We start from the raw sequence: 22,180 nt of genomic DNA on the forward strand, positions 1-22,180 counted from the left end.
GCATTATCTAGTTCACATGTTAGACTATGAGAATGTGTTCAACAACACATGACTCTAAGACTCATGTAAGGACTCACACACAAACTTGACCCGACGACTTGGTGGTGATAATAATTTGTAGGGCTAATATTCTATATTAGTATTAGGATTGTGTATGTCTTTCAGTTTGCTTTTAGTCAGTGTATTACATAGTAAGTACGTTTATTTTGTAAGTCTTGGAGAAATGAGGACCTTATAAAAGGGTCATTTTGCCCATTTCTCTAATACAACTCAAGACATAACTCTTTGAAATAAAACTTCTCTCCACGCTTCACCTTTTTCTGTTTTTATTTTTACAAACTAAGATCCGAGATTCGAGTGTTGTTGGTGATTTCCGCTAACCAACAACACAGATTGATCCGAGTAAAGTTATGAGATACATCTAGAGGACCTACATAATTAATGCCAATTGTACCAATTAAAGGTCTTAACATGTATCCCCGTATCATATCATGACCAATCAAACAAGCATTCATCATACAACTTAATTATTATCATGTAGTTGATGAGACAGCTTCTAGTATGTACAAACGAATTTATTCACTAAGCAAACTTAGAAGTAAATTCTACAAAATTTATCAAAGTAGAATATATGGATTATGCTTCTCAAACAATTTTTATTATATTTATAATATATGTACAATAGTCAAAATAATTGCATCACTACAGGTAGGTATACTTAGTTCAACAGATTGTGCAACGAAAAGTACTTTTATGGTTGTCTCAATACATTTATTAACAAGTGTATGAGTGTTCTGACTACAGGCCCGAAATGTTTTGTGCTGAGCGAATTAATTAAGCCTTTAAGGCATATTGCCAATTTGGCTAATCATATATGTGCGTATACTGTTACACACTTTTATGCGAGTAATCATTTTCATTGTTATATTTGTTGTTATAGCATATGAAAAAATTTTATCAACGCGTGTTTTGTTGTGGTTTTGTATTATACTATTTTGTACATAATTTGTAGAGATCTCGTTTTCATATATACTGGTGTTCTTTCTAGAGCTTTTTGTTCCTCTTCCGAGGTAGTTTCCTCTTCCAGGATCATATCATTATATTCTCAAAATAAAGTAGTCTTCTGAGATATTTACCTCTTTCGGGGTCTTATCAATAACATCTTCCCTATGTTTTGTATTTAACAATCTATGAGGTTACATCAATTGCGTTATTCTGCTCATTTAGTCTTCATGGGTATTATCTTGGAACCGATTTGTCTTCCACATTTTCTGTTGATGGTAATGTTTCAATGATTAATTCAATTCGAGCTGTTGAATTTGACAGTGGTATATGTGATTATCACATTGTTTACGAATGCATCTAGTATTTCAATTTCTATTCGTTGCAAATACATTTGCTCTTTTGGACTTCCTATTGACATTGACCACTTTGGGGATCAAAACCTAATAGATGTAAGACCAATTGGGTTGTCTTATGGAATCATATTAGTAAGTTCAAGAAGTGGAACCAACCCATTTGGCTTTGTCAATCTCAAGTTATGATGTTGGGAAGTGAGGTTAGAAAACGACTTCCCGTAATAGAGTTGACATACAATCTTGTAAAATAAGAAAAATCATTAATCACTTGTCCAAAAATTACAAATAACTTTTCGAAATCTAGACTCATAGTAGTATCATCTAACATCAAGAATCGAGTAAAAATATGCATGTATCATCAAGTTACAGTCGATACAATAAGCGAGTACAAATCTGCTAACATTCAGATTTCAACAAAACTTGACAATAATTGTGTATATAACAAACCCTAACGTTCTAGTCCATCGTATAATGAATACACTATGATATAATCATCACATAAAATCTATAATACAGAAACATTTCATCTTATTTTAGAGTTTTTTTCAATAATCATCAAGAAACAAACAAGAAGCGCAGATTAAATGATAATTACTTACAAGAGCGATTGTGTAAAGATTAAGATGAAACCTAACATTTCTATAACTCTCCAAGACTCCAAAATCACCCTAGGAACTCAGAGCATTTGTCAAAAATGGCTGACAATGTTTTTTGGGGAGTTTAGGGTTTTCAAAAACAATTTATAAGGAAAATCCCGCGTCTAACACTCCTCCCGAGCATCGTGGGGCATGGAGGTCTACCCCCTATGCGCGGTGTATTTTTAATTTTTTTAACTAATATTATAATAACTAATGTATGCTTTAGAAAGCATAATGTAATAAGGCATGCAACACATATAATCAAATAATAAATATTATTTAACATGTTCGGTTCGACATTAATTACCAACGCGTATTAACGAACTCGTGTGTGTGACTTGTTTCTGACTCATGTAAATGTTATGCATGACATGTAGAATAACGGAATGTAACATCCCGGAAAATCTCATATTAATTTTTGGTTAAAGATGTAAACTTTGAAAGATGAGGGATTAAAAATATTCTTAAGACAGGTAACAGAAAAAATGAGATAAGAAAAATAAAAAAGCATCTTATGCTATGAAAATAAGAAAATCCATCCCACATTGGAAAATTATAAACTTGGAAGCTCTTTATAAGGAAGAGAGTTTCCATAGTAATATTCTTATATGCCAAGATGCACCCATTGGTCCTAGTGGAGGGTGCGAAGCACCCGATGCGCACGGGCACTAAAACATCTGAGTTAACATTGAATTTAGACTGAGTTAACAATTTGGACAAAATTGACAACATTTGGGAAAAATCGAGGATCTAATTGCGAAAAAAATATTTTTGGATGAAATTCGCAATGTGACCAAACCTCAGGGACGATTTTGGCACTTTACTCATATAATAAAAAAAGAGTGAGAAGACTTGTCTACCCCTGACTTAACGATTAAATTTAATGGGGTTAGTGATTTTGATGTAATTGGCAAGAATTGGAAAATGCGGATGGTCCATATGCAAAAAATAAACTTTTTGTACTAAATTCGCATTATTAGCCAAGTCACAAGGACGAAAATGACACTTTACTCATAACAATTTAATAAATGATCATTTTACCTATATTTTTCTAAAATTTTAACTTTCATATATGCTCATATTTTAACGAATAAACCATTCTATCCATTTCCACTACATAATGTGTTTATATCATATATTATTATTTTAGTTTTGATCAAACGTTTCTCATCTTTGACGACAACTAAATCGTCCCTCGTCACTTCTTCAAAATTGCAAATCCTTCAAAGATTATCAAATCGAATGGTCTACATTATGAACCTTTTACTGCATCTAATTGAACCAGGGTAATGTGGTCATTTTTAAATTGTTTTTAATGAATTGGAGATATATATATATTATATATATATATATATATATATATATATATATATATATATATATATATATATATATATATATATATATATATATATATATATAACAGAAATGACTTATCTATTTGGTAGCTGAACCAAAGAGAAAGTAAGCCCCGCCGCTATCACTACAGCCTTTCTTAACCGGGCATAGGACCTCTTTCCTAATTCATCTACGGTCTTATCTTACAAGCACCAGAATGAGAGAAGGACTTACTGACTTGACTTTCTCACATAAAAACTTCATTAGTATAGATATGTAGATATATATAATATATTAATAACTTTGTAAGGGCATATATGAAATTTTTAGTTTTGTGTGAGTATATACATGATATTTTCGGTATTTGTAAGAGTATATATGAAATTGCTCTGAATAATTATTGATCTATGATAGGATTATTATTTTGAGAGGGAAAAGTGTTGTGATGTTTAACCACAAAGCAATATGTGTCCATAATTATTTTCTTTTATTAGAATAGGTAGATTTAAAATATTTACTTCTGAATTTTAAACCCACAACGCGTTGTCGTGGAGTTTTACATCAATAAAAACCATAAAACAAATACCAATATTGGTCCTGATAACGTAGACGCAGGCCAATACTTATATTGCAAAGGATATGAACACATATTTAACATCAATAGAAACTCATAAAAGGAAATACCAACACTGCAAACCTATGTTGTTATGTCAGTATCCATTCGTTTCATCATAATACCGACATGGTAACGACACTCGGTATAATTTATAATGTAAAAAAACGTTATATTTTGAATACAACTCTATTCTTAATAAAAATTTTATTGAAATGTTAGGAGGAAAAAATTAATCACGACCGCGCAGTGAACTTCATAAAAAGTAACAAACACAAATTATTAGATAAAAATATAATTACTAAAGAAAAAAACATTCAATATGATTAAAGAATTATATTGTTTATTAGAGCATTCTCAATCCGTTTTCTAAAATTATGTGAGGGGGATTATCTATTTAGTAAGAATTATCTATTTAGTAGCTGAACCAAAGAGAAAGTAAGCCCCGCCGCTATCACTACAGCCTTTCTTAACCGGGCATAGGACCTCTTTCCTAATTCATCTACGGTCTTATCTTACAAGCACCAGAATGAGAGAAGGACTTACTGACTTGACTTTCTCACATAAAAACTTCATTAGTACAGATATGTAGATATATATAATATATTAATAACTTTGAAGGGCATATATGAAATTTTTAGTTTTGTGTGAGTATATACATGATATTTTCGGTATTTTTAAGAGTATATATGAAATTGCTCTGAATAATTATTGATCTATGATAGGATTATTATTTTGAGAGGGAAAAGTGTTGTGATGTTTAACCACAAAGCAATATGTGTCCATAATTATTTTCTTTTATTAGAATAGGTAGATTTAAAATATTTACTTCTGAATTTTAAACCCACAACGCGTTGTCGTGGAGTTTTACATCAATAAAAACCATAAAACAAATACCAATATTGGTCCTGATAACGTAGACGCAGGCCAGTACTTATATTGCAAAGGATATGAGCACATATTTTACATCAATAGAAACTCATAAAAGGAAATACCAACACTGCAAACCTATGTTGTTATGTCAGTATCCATTCGTTTCATCATAATACCGACATGGTAACGACACTCGGTATAATTTATAATGTAAAAAAACGTTATATTTTGAATACAACTCTATTCTTAATAAAAATTTTATTGAAATGTTAAGAGGAAAAAATTAATCACGACCGCGCAGTGAACTTCATAAAAAGTAACAAACACAAATTATTAGATAAAAATATAATTACTAAAGAAAAAAACATCCAATATGATTAAAGAATTATATTGTTTATTAGAGCATTCTCAATCCGTTTTCTAAAATTATGTGAGGGGGATTTGCAAATTGTATGGTATGGTTATGAGTGGTTGTGAGTAGATGAGAGAGCAAATTTATATGGGAAAGTTAAATTTGAGGTTTTACTGTAGATACTGTATAATTTTTTAATATTTTCAAAAAATAGTTGTGAGTGAAAGAGAGAGAAAATATGATAATAAAGTTATAAAAAAATATTATTTAATTAAACAGAAGAGAGAAAATACAGTGTTTTTTAGTGTAATTATATGATATATATGGATATAGGGTAGTGAACGGGTTGGGAATGCTCTTATAATATAAAGGCCCATGACCATCAAAAACGAATACCGATAACTTCTTCGTGACAGTTAGTCGGTACTGACCAATTAAACTGACGATCTGGATCCGTGATTGGACAGGATTTTCAAAATTTATTTACCTTTTAATTTCTTTTCCTCTAGTTTTTTTTTTCAAACTCAATATTTTTTTTAATTTCAAATCATATATTTTTTTAAATATTAATCCACAAAAAAATAATAATAAAGCTATTCCATATTAATTTGTTTAAGTTAGTAATAAGTATATATTTTTTAAATTATTTATGAGGTGATTCGACGTAGACTTGTAACATGAAAACATGTTAGTATGTTATTAATCTAGTGATTAGTGAACATTGGTTAACATAGGACATGTATCAAAACAACCTTATCGACAAGTACATAGGAGCACTTGCGGTCGGTGTTTCGAGTGATGAGATAACGGCCAGGTCTACACAAAGCATGGTTAGAACACGGGCGACTACCATGGAAAACATTGTTCCAGCCCGCTATTCGTCTAACCAAAGACGGGTTTATAGTCGCCCCATTTCTTGCCAGTTCAATCTCAAATTGGGCCGAGAGGATAAAAGATGACCCGAGTCTACAAAAAGTGTATGCTCCAAATGGGGAACTTTTACAAGTGGGTGAAACATGTTATAACCCTCAGCTCGGTTCGAGTTTAGAAGCTATCACGGAAGGTTGTCCCGAAGTTTTTTATAACGGGTCCATAGGGGAGAACTTGGTTAATGACGTCCAAGCACGCGGGGGGATATTGACAATGGAAGATCTAAGGAATTACGAGGTCAAAATTACCGATGCGGTTGAAGTGAACACAATGGGGGTTCACTTTTTTTGGGATGCCAGCCCTGTCAAGCGATACACTCGGGCTAGCTTTGCTAAGCTTTTCTTTTTCTAAGTACAAAAATAAGATATCATTCACACATGTTGTGAAACTAATGTGTGTTTTTCTTTTTTCTTTTTTTTTTTAATTTATGACTGTAAAAATACAAACACAAGTATTAAATATCCTGAGCGGGTACGAGAACACAATCGAGGCAAAAGGAGCGTTAGGCCAACACTAATTTGTGGAAGCGTTAAAACATATGTTTGCTTGTAGGACGAATTTGGGTGACCCGGATTTTGTCGATATAAGAAAGATGGAGTCAGAAATGCTTTCTTCATCGTTTGTGGAGAAGATTCGAGCTCGAATTTTATATTTTGACCTCGTAATTCCTTAGTTCACATTCAAGTATTGTCTATATGTTTTCTGTTTTCCTCCAAAATCTCAATTATGAGTCATTTATTGCTCGAAACTTTATATTTTATTCAAAGTTAAGTTCTATTTTAATCCATGTGGTTTGGTCGAAATTGACACTTACATCTAAATTCTTATATTTTTTTTTTGGGTGAGACACGGTGCTTTCCATTTTTGCCGTTTTGTTCTACGGTTTGTATGTAAGTTCCAAGGACTTGTATACCCGTCTATTAACTGAAAAGATGGACCGCATTAGCCAGCTGGACTGAAATGGCAAAAATGTGCAAACCATAATGCCTCTCATACATAAATAAATTTAAGATTAAATTGGTAATTTTGACCAAGCCATGAGGACGGAAACGAACACAACTTATTTATTCAAGTTTTAATATATTATTAAATTGCAAAGTCATACCAAATAAAAAATTATTTTCATTTTTATTTTGTAATTTATGTGCATGCAATTTAAACTTATATATTATTTAGGACGTCATCTTGTTCTTAAATCTGGTCCCACCAGTGAACTGATAATGCGACAAAACATTTTTGAAACATTAACAATCAGTCTTGTTATCTTAAAAACTAGAATTATGTCTATTAGGTGGAGTTAGATTCAAGACCATGGTACAACTCATTTTTGCATAGTTGATGTGGATCGAAATGCCGTAGCGATGACAACTTCCGTGAACTACCCGTTTGGCAGCGGTATGGTGTCTCCAACGACCGGAATTTTGCTAAATAATCAAATGGCGGACTTCTCAGTGCCTACAGAAATACCTCCCGACAGCCTTCCGCCTTCACCAGCAAACTATATCGAACCAAACAAAAGACCATTGTCTTCCATGACTCCAATAATCATAGTCAATGTACTTGACTTACAAAGTCAACCAAGAAACTTTACTAACTCAAATGTCATATGATTGTGAATAGGGGTGGCACATGTGTTGGGTTGGGTTAAAATGGTTCAGTTAAAAAAAGGGTTGTTTTGATTCGGTCGGGACGGGTTTGGGTCGGAAGGGGTCTGGGTCCGGGTCGGAACAAGTTTCGGGCTGATTTATTTATTTAATTTTGTGAATGAGGACAATGGAGGAAAATTTTTTGTTTTTTACTTTTTCTATTTTTTTACTTATATTTTGAGCTATGACTTTTTTATTATTATTATTTTTGAATTATTAAGGGTTTCTTATTAAGATCAAAAACCCTTAAAATAAAATTTCAAAAAATAAAAAATAAAAAAATCATAACTCAAAATTTAAGTCAACAACAAAAAAAAAAACGAAAAAAACTAAAATGTTTCATCCGTTGTCCTTGTTCAAAAAAAACAAGAAATGAACCGAAACCAAAAAATCGACAAAAACAAAACAAAAAACCAAAACCGAATTAAGCCCATACTGTGCGAAAACTCGTGTCGACTGGACACCTGATCCGAGCCAAAACCTGAACCGGCCTGTTCCAAGCCAAAACCCATTTTGTACCGAAACCTGTCTCGTGTGAAAATATATGGCACTCCAAAACCCGTTTTGACCTGAACCACCACATTTCTTTAGGACACTAACCCACATTGACCCATTTCTTTAAATTTGTTCACCCATTTTGACCTGAAAATAACAAGGTGAAATTTCAAATGATTCATTTTGATCATTTTAGTTAAAACATTTGACCCAAACCAACCCATATAATTTTCAAAGCACTTACCAGTTTGCTATCTTAAAAAGATTTATGAACATAAGATATATACAGCATTTGGTGTTACAAAAATTCAATATTTGATATAAGTCTTTTGTGTTTAAGAAGTGTTATGTTGACTCTAAGAAAGTCAAATTTTGACTTTTGTTGACTTGTTTGACAGGATGGTCAACTGGTTGGGGGTGTTGGAGGAAATGGTGGGGTGGCCATAACTCCAGCAGTTATAAAAGTCTTCCTTAACCATTTTGTTCTAGATATGCATCCTTTAGATGCTGTTCAGTCTCCAAGAGTCTTTCACAAGGTATTTCATCCCGTTTCACATATGAATCAACCGATACGGGTTCGTATATTATTTCAAAGACGATTTAGTCGAAACGTGGATCATATGAAACTTCTTGTACTAAAAAATTTTGGTAATAATAATAATAATAATTCTCCTTTTGTAATCATAATTAATAACTGTTTTTAGAACCAGACTAGTAGAACCAGCTACATAACCGGTGCGGCTGAGTTCATTTGAACTGATTGGACTGACTGAACCAGCAAACCGGACCGGGTGGTTGACTTGATTTTGAATTTTTCTTTTGTTCTACCAAAATCTCATTTACCGGTCCATTTACTACTTCAAACAACTTATTTTGTTTATTCCAGGCTTCCTATTTTTTAACATTGCAATTTCACACCAAAATATCAAGGAGTACCATATTTTGTGTTAAGTTAATTATGCATCTATATAATTAATATTTAAGTTATTTATACTGTCACCCGGTTTAAAAACTGGTACGACCTGTTGACCTATATAAGGTGGCCAACTGGTCGGACCAGCTGACCTGAACTGTTTTGACGGATACTAAGAAGTGGTCCTTTTCAGGTGACCGCCCATTGACTAAAATTCGAGTGCCTTTTTCTTTACAATGTCTCATTTATCTAGTTTTGTTGTTTGTTACGTAGTTGATGCCCAATGTGTTAAACTACGAAAACTGGACAGTGTTTAATGGTGATCATATCGAGCTTTCTGATGATCGAAAGGAATTCTTGGAATCAAGGGGCCACATATTGGAACCAATATCAGGGGGCGCGGCTATTCAACTTATTGTTCAAACGTTGAACAGCCGGTTCGAAAACAGAAGATTGTCTTATAAAAATAAACAGGTTTCGAAAGGAATGCTTACTGGTGTAAGTGATCCAAGGAAAGATGGCAAGCCTGCTGCTTATTGATTCTCCATTAAAACATAATAATGTTTTTTTTTGTCTAAATCGGTTACATTGGTGTCCCATAATCATAAATAAGGCTCATTAGACATGAATAATCATGTGTAATTTTAAGGGTGTAAACAAACCTAGCCGATTCTTGAGCTCGACTAAGCTCAAGTTTGGTTTATTTTAAACACTATTTTTAAGTTACGTTTTTGGCTCTATTTTAAAAACTCGAGCTTGGCGCTTTTAAAGTTCTATTCAAGGCTCAAAACACGGTTCGTGAGTAATTTTCAAACCCGTGTTCCATTCAGGCAAGCCTCGCTTATTATTTATTGATATTTTAATTACTATATATATACAACTACATTTTTAATAGAACGTAATATATATTCATTTAAATTTATCATGACTTTATATATATACATATATATATATATATATATATATATATATATATATATATATATATATATATGTGCTATATGAGATTTAGAATTAATATTTATAATAAACTAGTTTTGGCTCATGAGTCATGAATATGAAAATCGGTTCTTATATATTCGATAGCGGAATGTAAACATAGTACAGGGTTGTAAAAAAGTCAAGCTTTTATCACGTTCTAGTTGAAGTTTTATTGAGTTTAAACTCTTTACAAAAAAAATCAACTTAATAATTATATAAAGAGTTCAACCCAATCATATAAGGACTCAGTTCAAGCTCTCATTGAGCTTCACTAACCATATGTATCTATAAGGTGCAAAAATATCACAAAATAATAGAACTTTTTATGACTCAAATGGACATCTAGTCTATATTGTATATTTTCTAATAAAAGCTACTTGTCACTTCCATATAACTAATCTTCACAATTTTTTAAAAATTTTATTATTATCCATTTATTAAAATTATAAATATAAATTTTTAATTCGTTAATTTAATCTATTTGTGTAGTTTTCTTGTCTAATTCCTAATTTAGCAACGCACCAAACTTATGAACCCAGATTAGAAAATAATTACTAATTGTCCTACAATTATATTTTCTATTTTTTATAACTAAATAATTTAAAGATGCTTTTTTTTCCTAAACAACTTTTAAAATGTAAAAGTGTTATTTTTCTTATGTATTTTTATTAATTTTAATCAAACAAGTAACGGATCCCACTATTAACATAATAGATATCATATTTTTATATTTGTTCAGATTACTTAACACTTTTTTTATAATTGTAACGGGAAAGGTTCATGCACATTTTAATGTTAACATGAGAACGTAGAATATAATATCAATTTATAAAAAAAAAATGAGAACGAAAGAAACGATACCAACTACAATACCAATATACATAAACAATGATTTATAATAACAAAAAAAAAAACCTAAAAATTACAACAAAAGAATCAAAATCAAGAACAAAATAATAACAGCAAATACCAGCAAATACTTATAACAGCAAAAGAAACAAAATCTAATAATAACAACAAAATATAAATCAACAAATACTTATAACGTCTCATAAACGAAAATTAGCAAATACAAGCAAAAAATAACAGCAAACACCTATAAAAATAAACCTAATAATAACAGCAATTTGGTTCTCACTATTTTCATGTTAAGAATAAAATATATTTGATCATGTTTCTAATTGTAACTACATGCCTAATTTTCAGAATTGGAATTTTAACTTTTAATTAAAAATTGTAGTCTCAAAGAAAACATAACAAATAATGTTTGGTTAATCAGATAATTGTTTATTTTCAAATTGTTGTAAATTATATTGTAAAAAGGCTTTCTATAAACCAATATATGACAAGTATATTGTTAAATTATATTTTGATTAGTTATTAAATATTTTATTTTAATGAATTAATTATTTCCAGGGCCGGCTCCGAGAGTGCGTCGACTTTTTTGCCAAAACCACTGGTGCTGGAATCGCGAAACTGATAAGGCCAGGTCGTCGTGTCACACCCTCGGCCCTAGTTCTCCTGTTCTGCCAAAACCACCGTGACTGACTTTCTTTCAAATTGTTTGGGCCAGAAGTTTGTTATTTGGGCCATGCCTAAACAAGAGAGAGTCAGTCATATAACTAGGCTGCTGGTTAAAATTATTATGGGCCCCTTTCGGGTTTGGGCCCTGTGCGGCTACACAGGCCCAAATCCGGCCCTGATTATTTCTATAGTACACATGTCAGCCGTTCTGAAAATAAAAAAGTTAGTTGTAAATAGCCTATGTAATCTCTTTTAAAAAACAAAATATTATTTTGTTAAAAACAACCAAAACATGTAAGTAGTCTTTTAAATAAAATAACACTATATGTAAATTTTATAAAAAGGGTGGCGGCGGCCCATCAAGTGTTCTGCTTATCTTGCCTTGCAAACAAAGCAATCTTCCTATTCATGGCAAAAGAAGGAATAAAAAAAAGTTATTTTGAATATATATTTAATATTTACATTTTAAATGTAAATAACACTATAACTTGTAAACTAGTAACATCGATTACACTAATTATGTACCCACACATAATTAGTTTAAAAAATTGGATGATCAACCGCTAACCACTATTTTGAAAATTGATAAACCAAACTACTGGTATTGAGTCGGTATGACTTAGGAGTTTGACCGATTTGACCATTTACTATTCGATAGCTTGAGGATTTGAACTAATATTTTCATTTGTTTTTCTTAATAGTTAGTTTTATTAACTTTTTTGAATTAAAATAATAAAAATGGTTATGGTGCATAATACATATAACTTAATATTTTGGGAAATGAAGAAAAACTAAATGATTGGTTTGATTTACAAAACTTATTTCAAGTTACAAATCGTATTCTAGATCAATAAGCTATCAAATCACTAGAACCAAGAAAGAATCATATCATGTAAATCTCAATTGAGCCTACACGAATGTCAGATAAAAGTTGAGTGTGATTCTATATATTCCAAGTTAGGGTATTACAAGGGGTAAATGCATTGCCATATTTACAAAATCAATCTCACCTATTTGTCAGGTTACCTACTCTCACACGACAAGAATAAACCTAAAATTGCTTGAAGATCTTGTTGTTACGCAGGTAGAATCCACACAAAAAACAATAGAAGTAAGATAGACTAGTAATCAGTAAAGAACAAGACATGGTTTGAATACTATGTAATGTCTAATCAATCATTCACAAGTGTGCTGACATCTAACCTATCGCTTCTATTATAGCCTCATTGATGAGCCACGTCAACCCTAGGAAACAATTACAAAATATAATTAAGTGCCAGCTACGAACGCATACTCTAACTCACGAACACTTGGTTCTTCATTGAGGTCTTCAGGAGTCTTCAAACACATGGTCACTTATTTTTGATTGCATCTGGTAGTTAACATATTTCATCTCGAATACACTTCTTGTCCCGAACACATGTTCGCTTTCATGAAAACATTGAGTACATATTCAGAATTACCTTCGAGTTGAAGTTTGTTCACGAGCTGATCATATTACTCACGAATAGATCCAATATTTAGTCAAATATGTACTTAACAAAAACAGGGTCATGTACTCACGAACCGTTGTTCACAAGTTGATGCTTACTTAGCCAATATCCATCATGTCAAGGATGTATTCGAGACCCATGAGTGTCCATGACTTGTATCATGAACTTGTGACTAAAATGTACTCGGAGTATCACTTAAGGTAATATAGAAACTCTCTACGAGTACTCATATAGAATGAACACAAATCCCCATTGTTTTGCATCAACCACTCATCTACTCTTCAAGTGTAAAGTACTCGGGACTTACACTCAGATGATTCTTCAATATAGACCATGTACTCGTTAAGCAAGGATGAACTCGTAACACTTTCTTGGAAAATTCTCAGATGAACTCGGTAAAATGTAAGTACTCGGGACTTAAATTTGAGCTGTTTCATATCTTGAGCATGTACTCATGTTAAGGAAAGTACTAGTTGCCATTCATGTGTTTGGCTAACACGAAAGTAATCGTGGCTTGTCCATAGCGAATCTAAGGGAAGTTGAGAAACTTTCAATCATCCATTGACGCAACACTATTAAGTAATAACAATGCGATCTAATATCCCCATGCAAGCTAAGGGTAGGGGTGACTTGTAGCTTGGGACATAAATATTTGATTTGGTGTCAATTTTGTAAAGATGTATGCAATCTGATCATATGTTGCTATAAAGCGTACATGAGGTTTTCCTTGTGCACCTTTCTCTATGACGGAATGAAAACAACTTCGGCATGCTTCGTTCAAGCATGGAATATAGGATTAGTCGTAAGGTAGGTTGCACCAAGGTTATCACACCGAAGAGTGGGATAAGTGATTGTGTTTACCCCAAGTTCTCGAAAAAGGGCTTCTAAATAAATTAGTTCAGCAGCAATATCAGCCGAGGTTTTGTATTATGATTCAGTAATGACCGATAAACTGTTTTAAGGTTTTATGTGGTGTAAAAGATAAGATTGGAACTGATATAACGCTAAATATATATAATTCCCTTGTGTAGTTTGTATATTATTTTATGAGTTTTTGTTTGTTTTTTATTTAGAATTTGTATACTACTAACATATTTGTGTAATGTAGGTTTTGGAAGTCGATCATGGTTGAAAATGACGAAAAACTAGCTAAAATGAGCAAAAACAGGGAACCGAAAGGATCAGGAATGAGCCAGAACAAACCAGGATTGAACCGGACTGGGCCGGTCAGCCCCCCCACCCCCCCCCCCCCGGGCACACTGAGCCGCGCGACCAAGGGAGCCTAGGCTGGCCGCGTGGAGAAGCCTGTTCTAGAAATTGATCAGTTTTTGGGCCCAAAACACTATATAAACACCCTTAAACTTAACCATAAACATAGCCTACGAACCAAAGTCGAATTTGGTGTTTCCCGGAGCTTAGGATTGCAACTTTTAGCGGGTTTGAAGGAAAGGAATCAGCTGGTGAAGTGCTCCTCGATCAAGAACGAAGACTACGGGTTTTATCATCTATTTTCTTCCGTTTTCAATTACTTTCTCCATGATTTCTTTAAACATTGTTTCATTTAATTTTGCAATGATAGGCTAAACTTTATAGACTGCCTAGGTATGATGAACCTTCGTTAAAGTTTGATTTTGATAGAGATTTGTTTAAGTTATGGTTTTATGAATTAAGTAAAAGGTTTGATTATATTGAATTGATGCATATGTGTACTTATAATTATTTGATGAGTTTTTATTATTCTATAGTTGCCTTGGTGATTGTCTATCATATAATAGGTTTCTATTAGGTCATACACTGGGTGTTTTTTACTAGTTTATGATTGAATTGCAATAAGATCATAGGAATAATAATTATTAATCAAATAAACTTAAGTGTGCTGCTAATCTGAATAGCTGTAAGGTGCTAGATATTTGATAGGTCTTTGTTGATTAAGATTGCTAGATTTAGTTCTTCGTAAGGAGTCCGTCTAAGTTTGATTGGTTAACTTTGTCTATCGAGTTAATTAAATATATTAAACCGCCTTTGATTTCCCTGCTGTAAGGTATGATTTCACATAAAGGAACTTGTTCATAATTAATTAGGTGACCGTAAGGAAACTTAATATTTAAAATCGGCTTGCGTTAAAACTTATTAGAAACCCATAGGTGTCTTCTTAAGAAGGGTCAGGATTCATGTTCGGGTTTTCTTTTAAGCGTCTATTTTACGATCGCAGTTCCATAACAAACATTTCCCGGTTAATTGATAACTGCAACTTAGGGGATTCTAGCCTAGGTAGTTTTTCATCATCATCTGATTAAAATCAACTTAAATTGTCTTTCGTTTAAATTACTTGTTTTTCTTATTTAGTTTTTAATAATAGTTTAATTTTAGTATTTTTAATCAAACCCCCCTAAAACAAATATAAACAAATAGTCGTGTTAGTTAGTCGAGTCTAAGTAGCTAGTTAACTTAATTTAAAAGGTCTCGTGGGTTCGATATCTGAACTTACTTAGCTGTACTAGAGTCGACCATTTCACTTGTTGGTTAGTAGTTATAGTTAAGTTAAGAGTCTAGAATTATTACTTAGTGTCTAGATTAGCGTAATTTTAGTTAATAATTTTATAACTACTTTTAGCACATCAAGTTTTTGGCGCCGTTGCCGGGGAACGAACCCGGGTCACCCACGTGACAGGTGGGAATACTTAACATTATACTCACTCTTTGGGCTCTTGTTGAGGAAGTTTTTGGCACCGTTGCCGGGGACTTCTTAGCGATTGCGTTAGTAGCTTTGATTAGATTTACTTGCAACATACGTGCTACTTGTTTCGTTTTACGTTATTTTCGAGTTGTAGGAGTCTAATTAATTTTAGTTTATATTAATTGTTAATTTATTTTATTTTTCGAGTCTTTTTATTTAAGTCTACTTACTCAGTTTTGTGCGTTTTGTAGGTATATGCCACATCTTTGTTCGCACGGACCACCATTGGATTGTCTTGGACCTACTTCGTTAAAGTTCAAGGCCAGCTCATTGTTTTCAGGAAAGCAACCAATCAACATAGATTCTACACCAAAATCATCACTAGCAAGTTCACCGCCATCAAGTCCCAGAAACATTCAAGTTAATCAAATGGCCGACAACAACAGAACCATTTACCAGCAAGCTTTCGATGGTTTCACCAGAGATCACTTACCCATCATCATTCCCGAAATCAATAACCCAATCCTGCATCATGGCCGCTCTCACCCAAAACAATCAGTTTCATGGCCGTGAAGATGAAGACGCACCAGCACACATTAACTGTCTCACCCGTGTTCTCGGTACTTTCAATATGCAAGGTCCAAATGAAGATGTTATTTTCTTGCATTTGTTCCCGTTTTCACTCGCGGGACGAGCCACCACTTGGCTCGATTCGCAACCAGCTGGGGCATTCACTAATTGGGAGGCGCTTCGTACAACGTTTATTAAGAAATACTTTCCGCTGGCCAAAGCATCTCGTCTCCGTGATAAACTCCACTCCTTTCACATGGAGATGGATAAACCTTACTATCAAGCTTAGGAGCGTTTCCAGAACTTATTGTCTCGTTGTTCGCAACATGGTCTCACTGCTTAGGATTTGGTTGAAAAGTTTTACAATGGGCTGAACTATGAAACTCAAGCTCGGTTCAACACAGCTGCTGGGGTTAATCTGATGGACAGGAAAAATGTTACTAAATGTAATGAGATATTTAAAAGTTTTGCTCAATCGGAATACGTGAAAAAGCACGTAGCAGGAATTCCAATCCCATCACTAGTACACCCTCATCTGTTCGAGGTGTGCACCAGGTTAATCTGGATATTGGTGTGGCTGCTTCTTTGGAGAATTTAACCCGAGAGATGAAAGAGTTGAAGGCTAAAGCGGACAAGTGTGAGTTATACATGGGTGGTCATGGTATGTTGGAATGTCTGTTGATGAATTATAAAGAGGTGGATTTTATAGCTGGTCAGAACAAGTTTCCAAATGCTTATAACATCAACAACAACAATTCAAATTGGAACAATTACAAGAACCAGAACAAGAATCAAGGTAACTTACATTGGCGTCCGTCCGGTGCACCGCTTGGTTTCCAAGCTGCATATAACCGGGGGGCAAGGTTAATATAACAATGGGGGTTCATATTTTCAAAGTTGGAGTAATGGGAAGGATTTGAGTAGTGGTATGGGAAGGTTAGAAGAAATGATACAACAAATTATTGCTAGAGATCAAGTCAATCAGAAGACTCTTGCCGATCATGATATGCTTTTGAAAAACCATCAGTCATCGCTACTTGATCTTCAAAGGTCCGTTGGTGACATTGCTCCGTGTTTAGATGAGAGACTTCCAGGATTGTTTTCAGGTTCTACTCAGCAGAATCCGGCCGCTCAATTGAAAGCAATTACTACTCATAGCGGAAGGGTTTTTGGGTCCCAAGGTAAGCAAAGGTGAGGTTGAAGTTGAAGATGATGAAGTGCTGGATGAAGAAATAGAGATGGAAGTTCCGGAAAAGGTACAAAACACCACACCAGTTGAGCCACCAGTGGAGAAGAAGCCGGTTGAAGTACAGCCATCACATGTTATTAATCACTCTCGTATCCCGTATCCCGTTCACCTAAAGCATCAAAAATACACAAGAGAGTACGGACACTTTCTTGATATATTATTGCAATTAAAAATGAATCTTCCGTTCATTGAAGCTCTCAACACATGCTGAAGTATACGAAGTTCTTAAAAGATTTGTTGAAGAGAAAAGATAGGTTGGGAGAGGTATCATCAATTCCTCTCAGTGGGGATTGTTTGGCGGTGGTGTTGAATTGGTTGCCTGAAAAGTTGTCGGATCCGGGTGTGTTTACTATTCCATGTTTGTTCAGTGGTGACACAATGAGCCAAGTGTTGCCGATGTGGGGGCGAGTATTAATCTGATGTCATTCTCTTTGTACGAGAAGTTGGATTTGGGCTAACTTACACTGACTCGCATGGTTTTGTGGTTGACTGATCACTTGGTAAATACCCGCGGGAATTATTGAAAATTTGCTTGTAAAAGTTGATAAGTTTGTTTTCCTGGTGGATTTTGTAGTGCCTGATATGGAGGCCGACGAAAGGGTCCCCATTATTCTTGGTCGTCTGTTTTTACGTACCGCGAAGGCAATTATCGATGTGTATGATGGAAAGATCACACTTCGGGTTGGTGATGAGAATGTTAAATATGATGTTTCAAGGTCGATGCAACATCTGGGTGATCAAGATGATTTTAGTGGCCCATGCCATTCGATTTATTTTCGTAACTCGTTTATTGCATGTATGGATTGTTGCTTTGACTATATTTGTGATGTCGATCTTGTTGGAGGTATGGGTAATGGTGTGTTGGATTATGATGGTTTGGTTGATAATGGTTTGGATTGTGATGACTTGGTAGAGATTTCCGGGTTGCCCGAGATTATGGAAGTGAATGAGAGAATGAGGCGGGTTCCATGGAGAAACCTACTTCGTTGGAGTTGAAAGTCCTCCCGTCGCATTTGGAGTATGCTTATCTTGAAGAGGGTTCGAATTTTCCCATTATTGTGTCTTCCAAGTTGACGGAGGAACAAAATTCGAAGATGTTGAAGGTTTTGAAGTTACATAAAGGGGCGATTGAATGGAGATTTTTTGACATTCAAGGTATAAGCCCGCTTATTGTATGCACCGAATTCTAATTGAGGATGAATACAAATTGGTGGTGCAACCTCAAAGGCATCTTAATCCGAACATGCAAGAAGTAGTGAAGAAAGAAGTGTTGAAGTTGATGGATGCCGGGATGATTTATCCGATTTCAGATTCTCCATGGGTGAGCCCGACCCAAATTGTCCCGAAGAAAGAGGTATGACCGTTTTTATGAACGAGAAGAATGAGCTTATCCCCTCACGTACGGTTATGGGTTGGTGTGTGTGCATTGATTATCAGAGGTTGAATGATGCTACCCAAAAGTACAATTTTCTGTTGCCGTTTATTGATCAAATGTTGGAGCGTCTTGCGGGTCAGCAGTTTTATTGCTTTCTCGACGGTTTTTAGGGTTATTTTCAGATTCCTATTACACCGGAAGATCAAGAGAAGACAACTTTTACATGTCCTTATGGCACGTATGCGTCCGCCGCATGCCGTTTGGGTTATGTAACGCTCCGGCCACTTTTCAGCGTTGTATCGGGGCCATTTGTGACATTTGTCAATTTCGGGTTATTTTATACTTGTATTTTTAATGTAAACCCGACCCGTTTTGTATCCCGAACCTTTCGATATTATCAAAATGATGAATTGTATGTTAAATATTTGTTTTATAGTTGTTGGATAAAAAAAACACCCTTTTCGGTTCTTAAAATTCCCCGAAGACTCAAAATTAACTCCATGGACTAAAACTACCAAAATGGAGACTTGAAGGACCCATTTGTAGTTTGTGCTTCTTGGGTCTATAACCAACCCATTTTCATGAAACACCCTTTATGAAAGACCCACTCAACTTACTCTATATATACACACCCATCTTCTTCATTTGTGCTTGCTTATTTCTTCATTTCTCTCTCAAATTCTTGAATTCTAAGGTTGTTCTTCATAAGCTAATCTTTCATTTTAACTAACTTCTCAACACTTAAAGCTTGATGTTACAACATATATATAATATACACTCCTTGTTTACCTTCGGTCTTTCATTTCTCCGGTCTCGGCCGGTTGAAATGTCGGGCTAGTAAGGCAAGGTTACATGGAGGACTTTGTAGTCCTTGTTTATATATTTAACAAATCTAACCATATAACTTGTTATACTTGCTTAACTTCTACATATTTTAGTTTATTGTTCATATTTGTCAAGTTCCATGGTATTGGGTATGTGGTGACCAGCCTCAGTTTCATCCCGAGTTGAGAACCGAACCAAAAACTGAACTTTTGTTTAAAAGCATTATTGTTAACTTTTTGAATGTAAAACTTGAGTATTATTATTTATAAGTTATTTTACAAGTTCCATGGTAATTGGGTATGTGGTAACCATCCTCGGTTGCGTGTTCGCGAAGAAGACATTCCAAAAACCGCATTCCGTACTCGATATGGAAATTTTGAATTTTTGGTCATGCCCTTCGGGTTAACTAATGCACCCACGGTATTTATGGATCTCATGAACCGCGTTTGCAAACCGTTTCTAGATAAATTCGTTATTGTCTTTATTGATGACATTCTCATCTTCTCTAAATCCAAAGCCGAGCATGAGCATCACTTGCGTTCCATTCTCGAAGTTTTAAGAAAAGAACGACTTTACGCCAAATTCTCAAAGTGTGAATTTTGGCTAGAGGAAGTTCAATTTTTGGGACACATCGTCAATGACAAGGGTATTCATGTTGATCCCGCAAAAATCGAAGCCGTCAAAGATTGGAAGACTCCGACTACACCCACGGAAATTCGATCTTTCCTCAGTTTGGCCGGATATTATCGGCGTTTCATCCAAAATTTTTCCAAGATCTCTTTACCCCTCACTTCCTAACTCACAAAAGACAGCCTTATGAATGGGGATCCAAACAAGAAGAAGCATTTAATACTCTTAAACACATGCTTTGCAATGCTCCCGTTCTAACCCTTCCCGATGGAAACGACGACTTTGTAGTATTTTGAGATGCTTCTCATCAAGGTCTCGGTTGCGTTCTCATGCAACGAGGTCAAGTTATCGCGTATGCTTCAAGGCAACTCAAGGTCAATGAGAAGAACTATACGACTCACGATCTTGAACTTGGTGCCGTCGTTTTCGCACTCAAAATTTGGAGACATTACCTTTACGGAACGAAATGTGTGGTTTTTACCGATCACAAAAGCCTTCAACACATTTTTGACCAAAAAGATCTCAACATGAGACAACGAAGATGGGCTGAGTTACTTAGTGACTACGATTGCGAAATTCGCTACCATTCCGGTAAAGAGAATGTCGTGGCCGATGCCCTTAGTCAAAAGGTTAATGTCAAATCCGTCATGCTTCTTAGCGTCACCGTTCAAACCGATCTCCAAGCCAAAATCTATCAAGCCCAACGTACCTCCGTTGACGAAGGCAACATGTACGACGAAATGTCATGTGGAGCCGAGCTTCAACTCGAAACAAAACCCGATGACTTATTGTATTACCTCAATCGTTTATGGGTTCCCGATCGCGATGACCTTCGTACTTGCATACTCGATGAAGCTCACAAGTCACGATATTATGTTCATCCCGGTGCGGATAAAATGTATTTCGATCTTCGTTCTACCTTTTGGTGGCTGGGTATGAAGAAAGACGTAGCAACGTACGTTTCGAAATGTCTTACTTGTTCTAAAGTCAAAGCCGATCATCAAAAACCCTTTGGGTTACTCGAGCAACCACCAATTCCCATATGGAAATGGGAAGACATTGCTATGGACTTTATAATGAAACTACCCACTACACAAAAAGGCAACGATAACATTTGGGTGATTATTGACCGATTAACCAAGTCCGCTCACTTTATTCCAATTCGTGAAAAATACTCCGTTGAGCAACTTGCCCAAATCTACGTTCGCGAAATCGTGTGTCGCCACGGTTTACCTTTGACTATCATCTCCGATCGCGATGCTCGATTCACGTCTCAATTTTGGCGATCACTTCAAGAAACCTTGGGAACTCGTCTTGATCTTAGCACCGCTTATCATCCTCAAACGGATGGACAATCCGAACGTACGATTCAAACACTTGAGGACATGCTTCGAGCGTGTGTACTCGATTTCGGTGGGAATTGGGATTCTCATATTCCTTACATTGAATTCTCTTACAATAAGAGTTTCCATTCTAGCATCGGTATGCCTCCTTTCGAAGCTCTCTACGGTCGCAAATGTGGTCCCCGATTAGTTGGAACGAAATAGGTGAAGCTCAAATTACCGGACCCGAAATGGTCCAAGAAGCCACCGACCGTATCGACCAAATTCGCAAGAACCTACTTGCCGCTAGAAGTCGACAAAAGAGCTACGCCGACAAACGGCGAAAACCGATCGAATTCAATGTCGACGATCTCGTCC

General features: G+C 34.8%; 1 pseudogene; it reads left to right on the forward strand.

Annotated features, from left to right (window-relative positions):
* Nucleotides 1-5,909: 5,909 nt before the first annotated feature.
* On the forward strand, nucleotides 5,910-9,696 carry LOC143601937 (glutathione hydrolase 3-like; annotated as a pseudogene).
* Nucleotides 9,697-22,180: the final 12,484 nt, after the last annotated feature.

Source organism: Bidens hawaiensis, unplaced genomic scaffold, assembly GCF_021521415.1.
Source record: "Bidens hawaiensis isolate Kalapana, Puna unplaced genomic scaffold, B.hawaiensis_p1.1 tig00057657_1, whole genome shotgun sequence".
Classification (NCBI taxonomy): Eukaryota; Viridiplantae; Streptophyta; class Magnoliopsida; order Asterales; family Asteraceae; genus Bidens; species Bidens hawaiensis.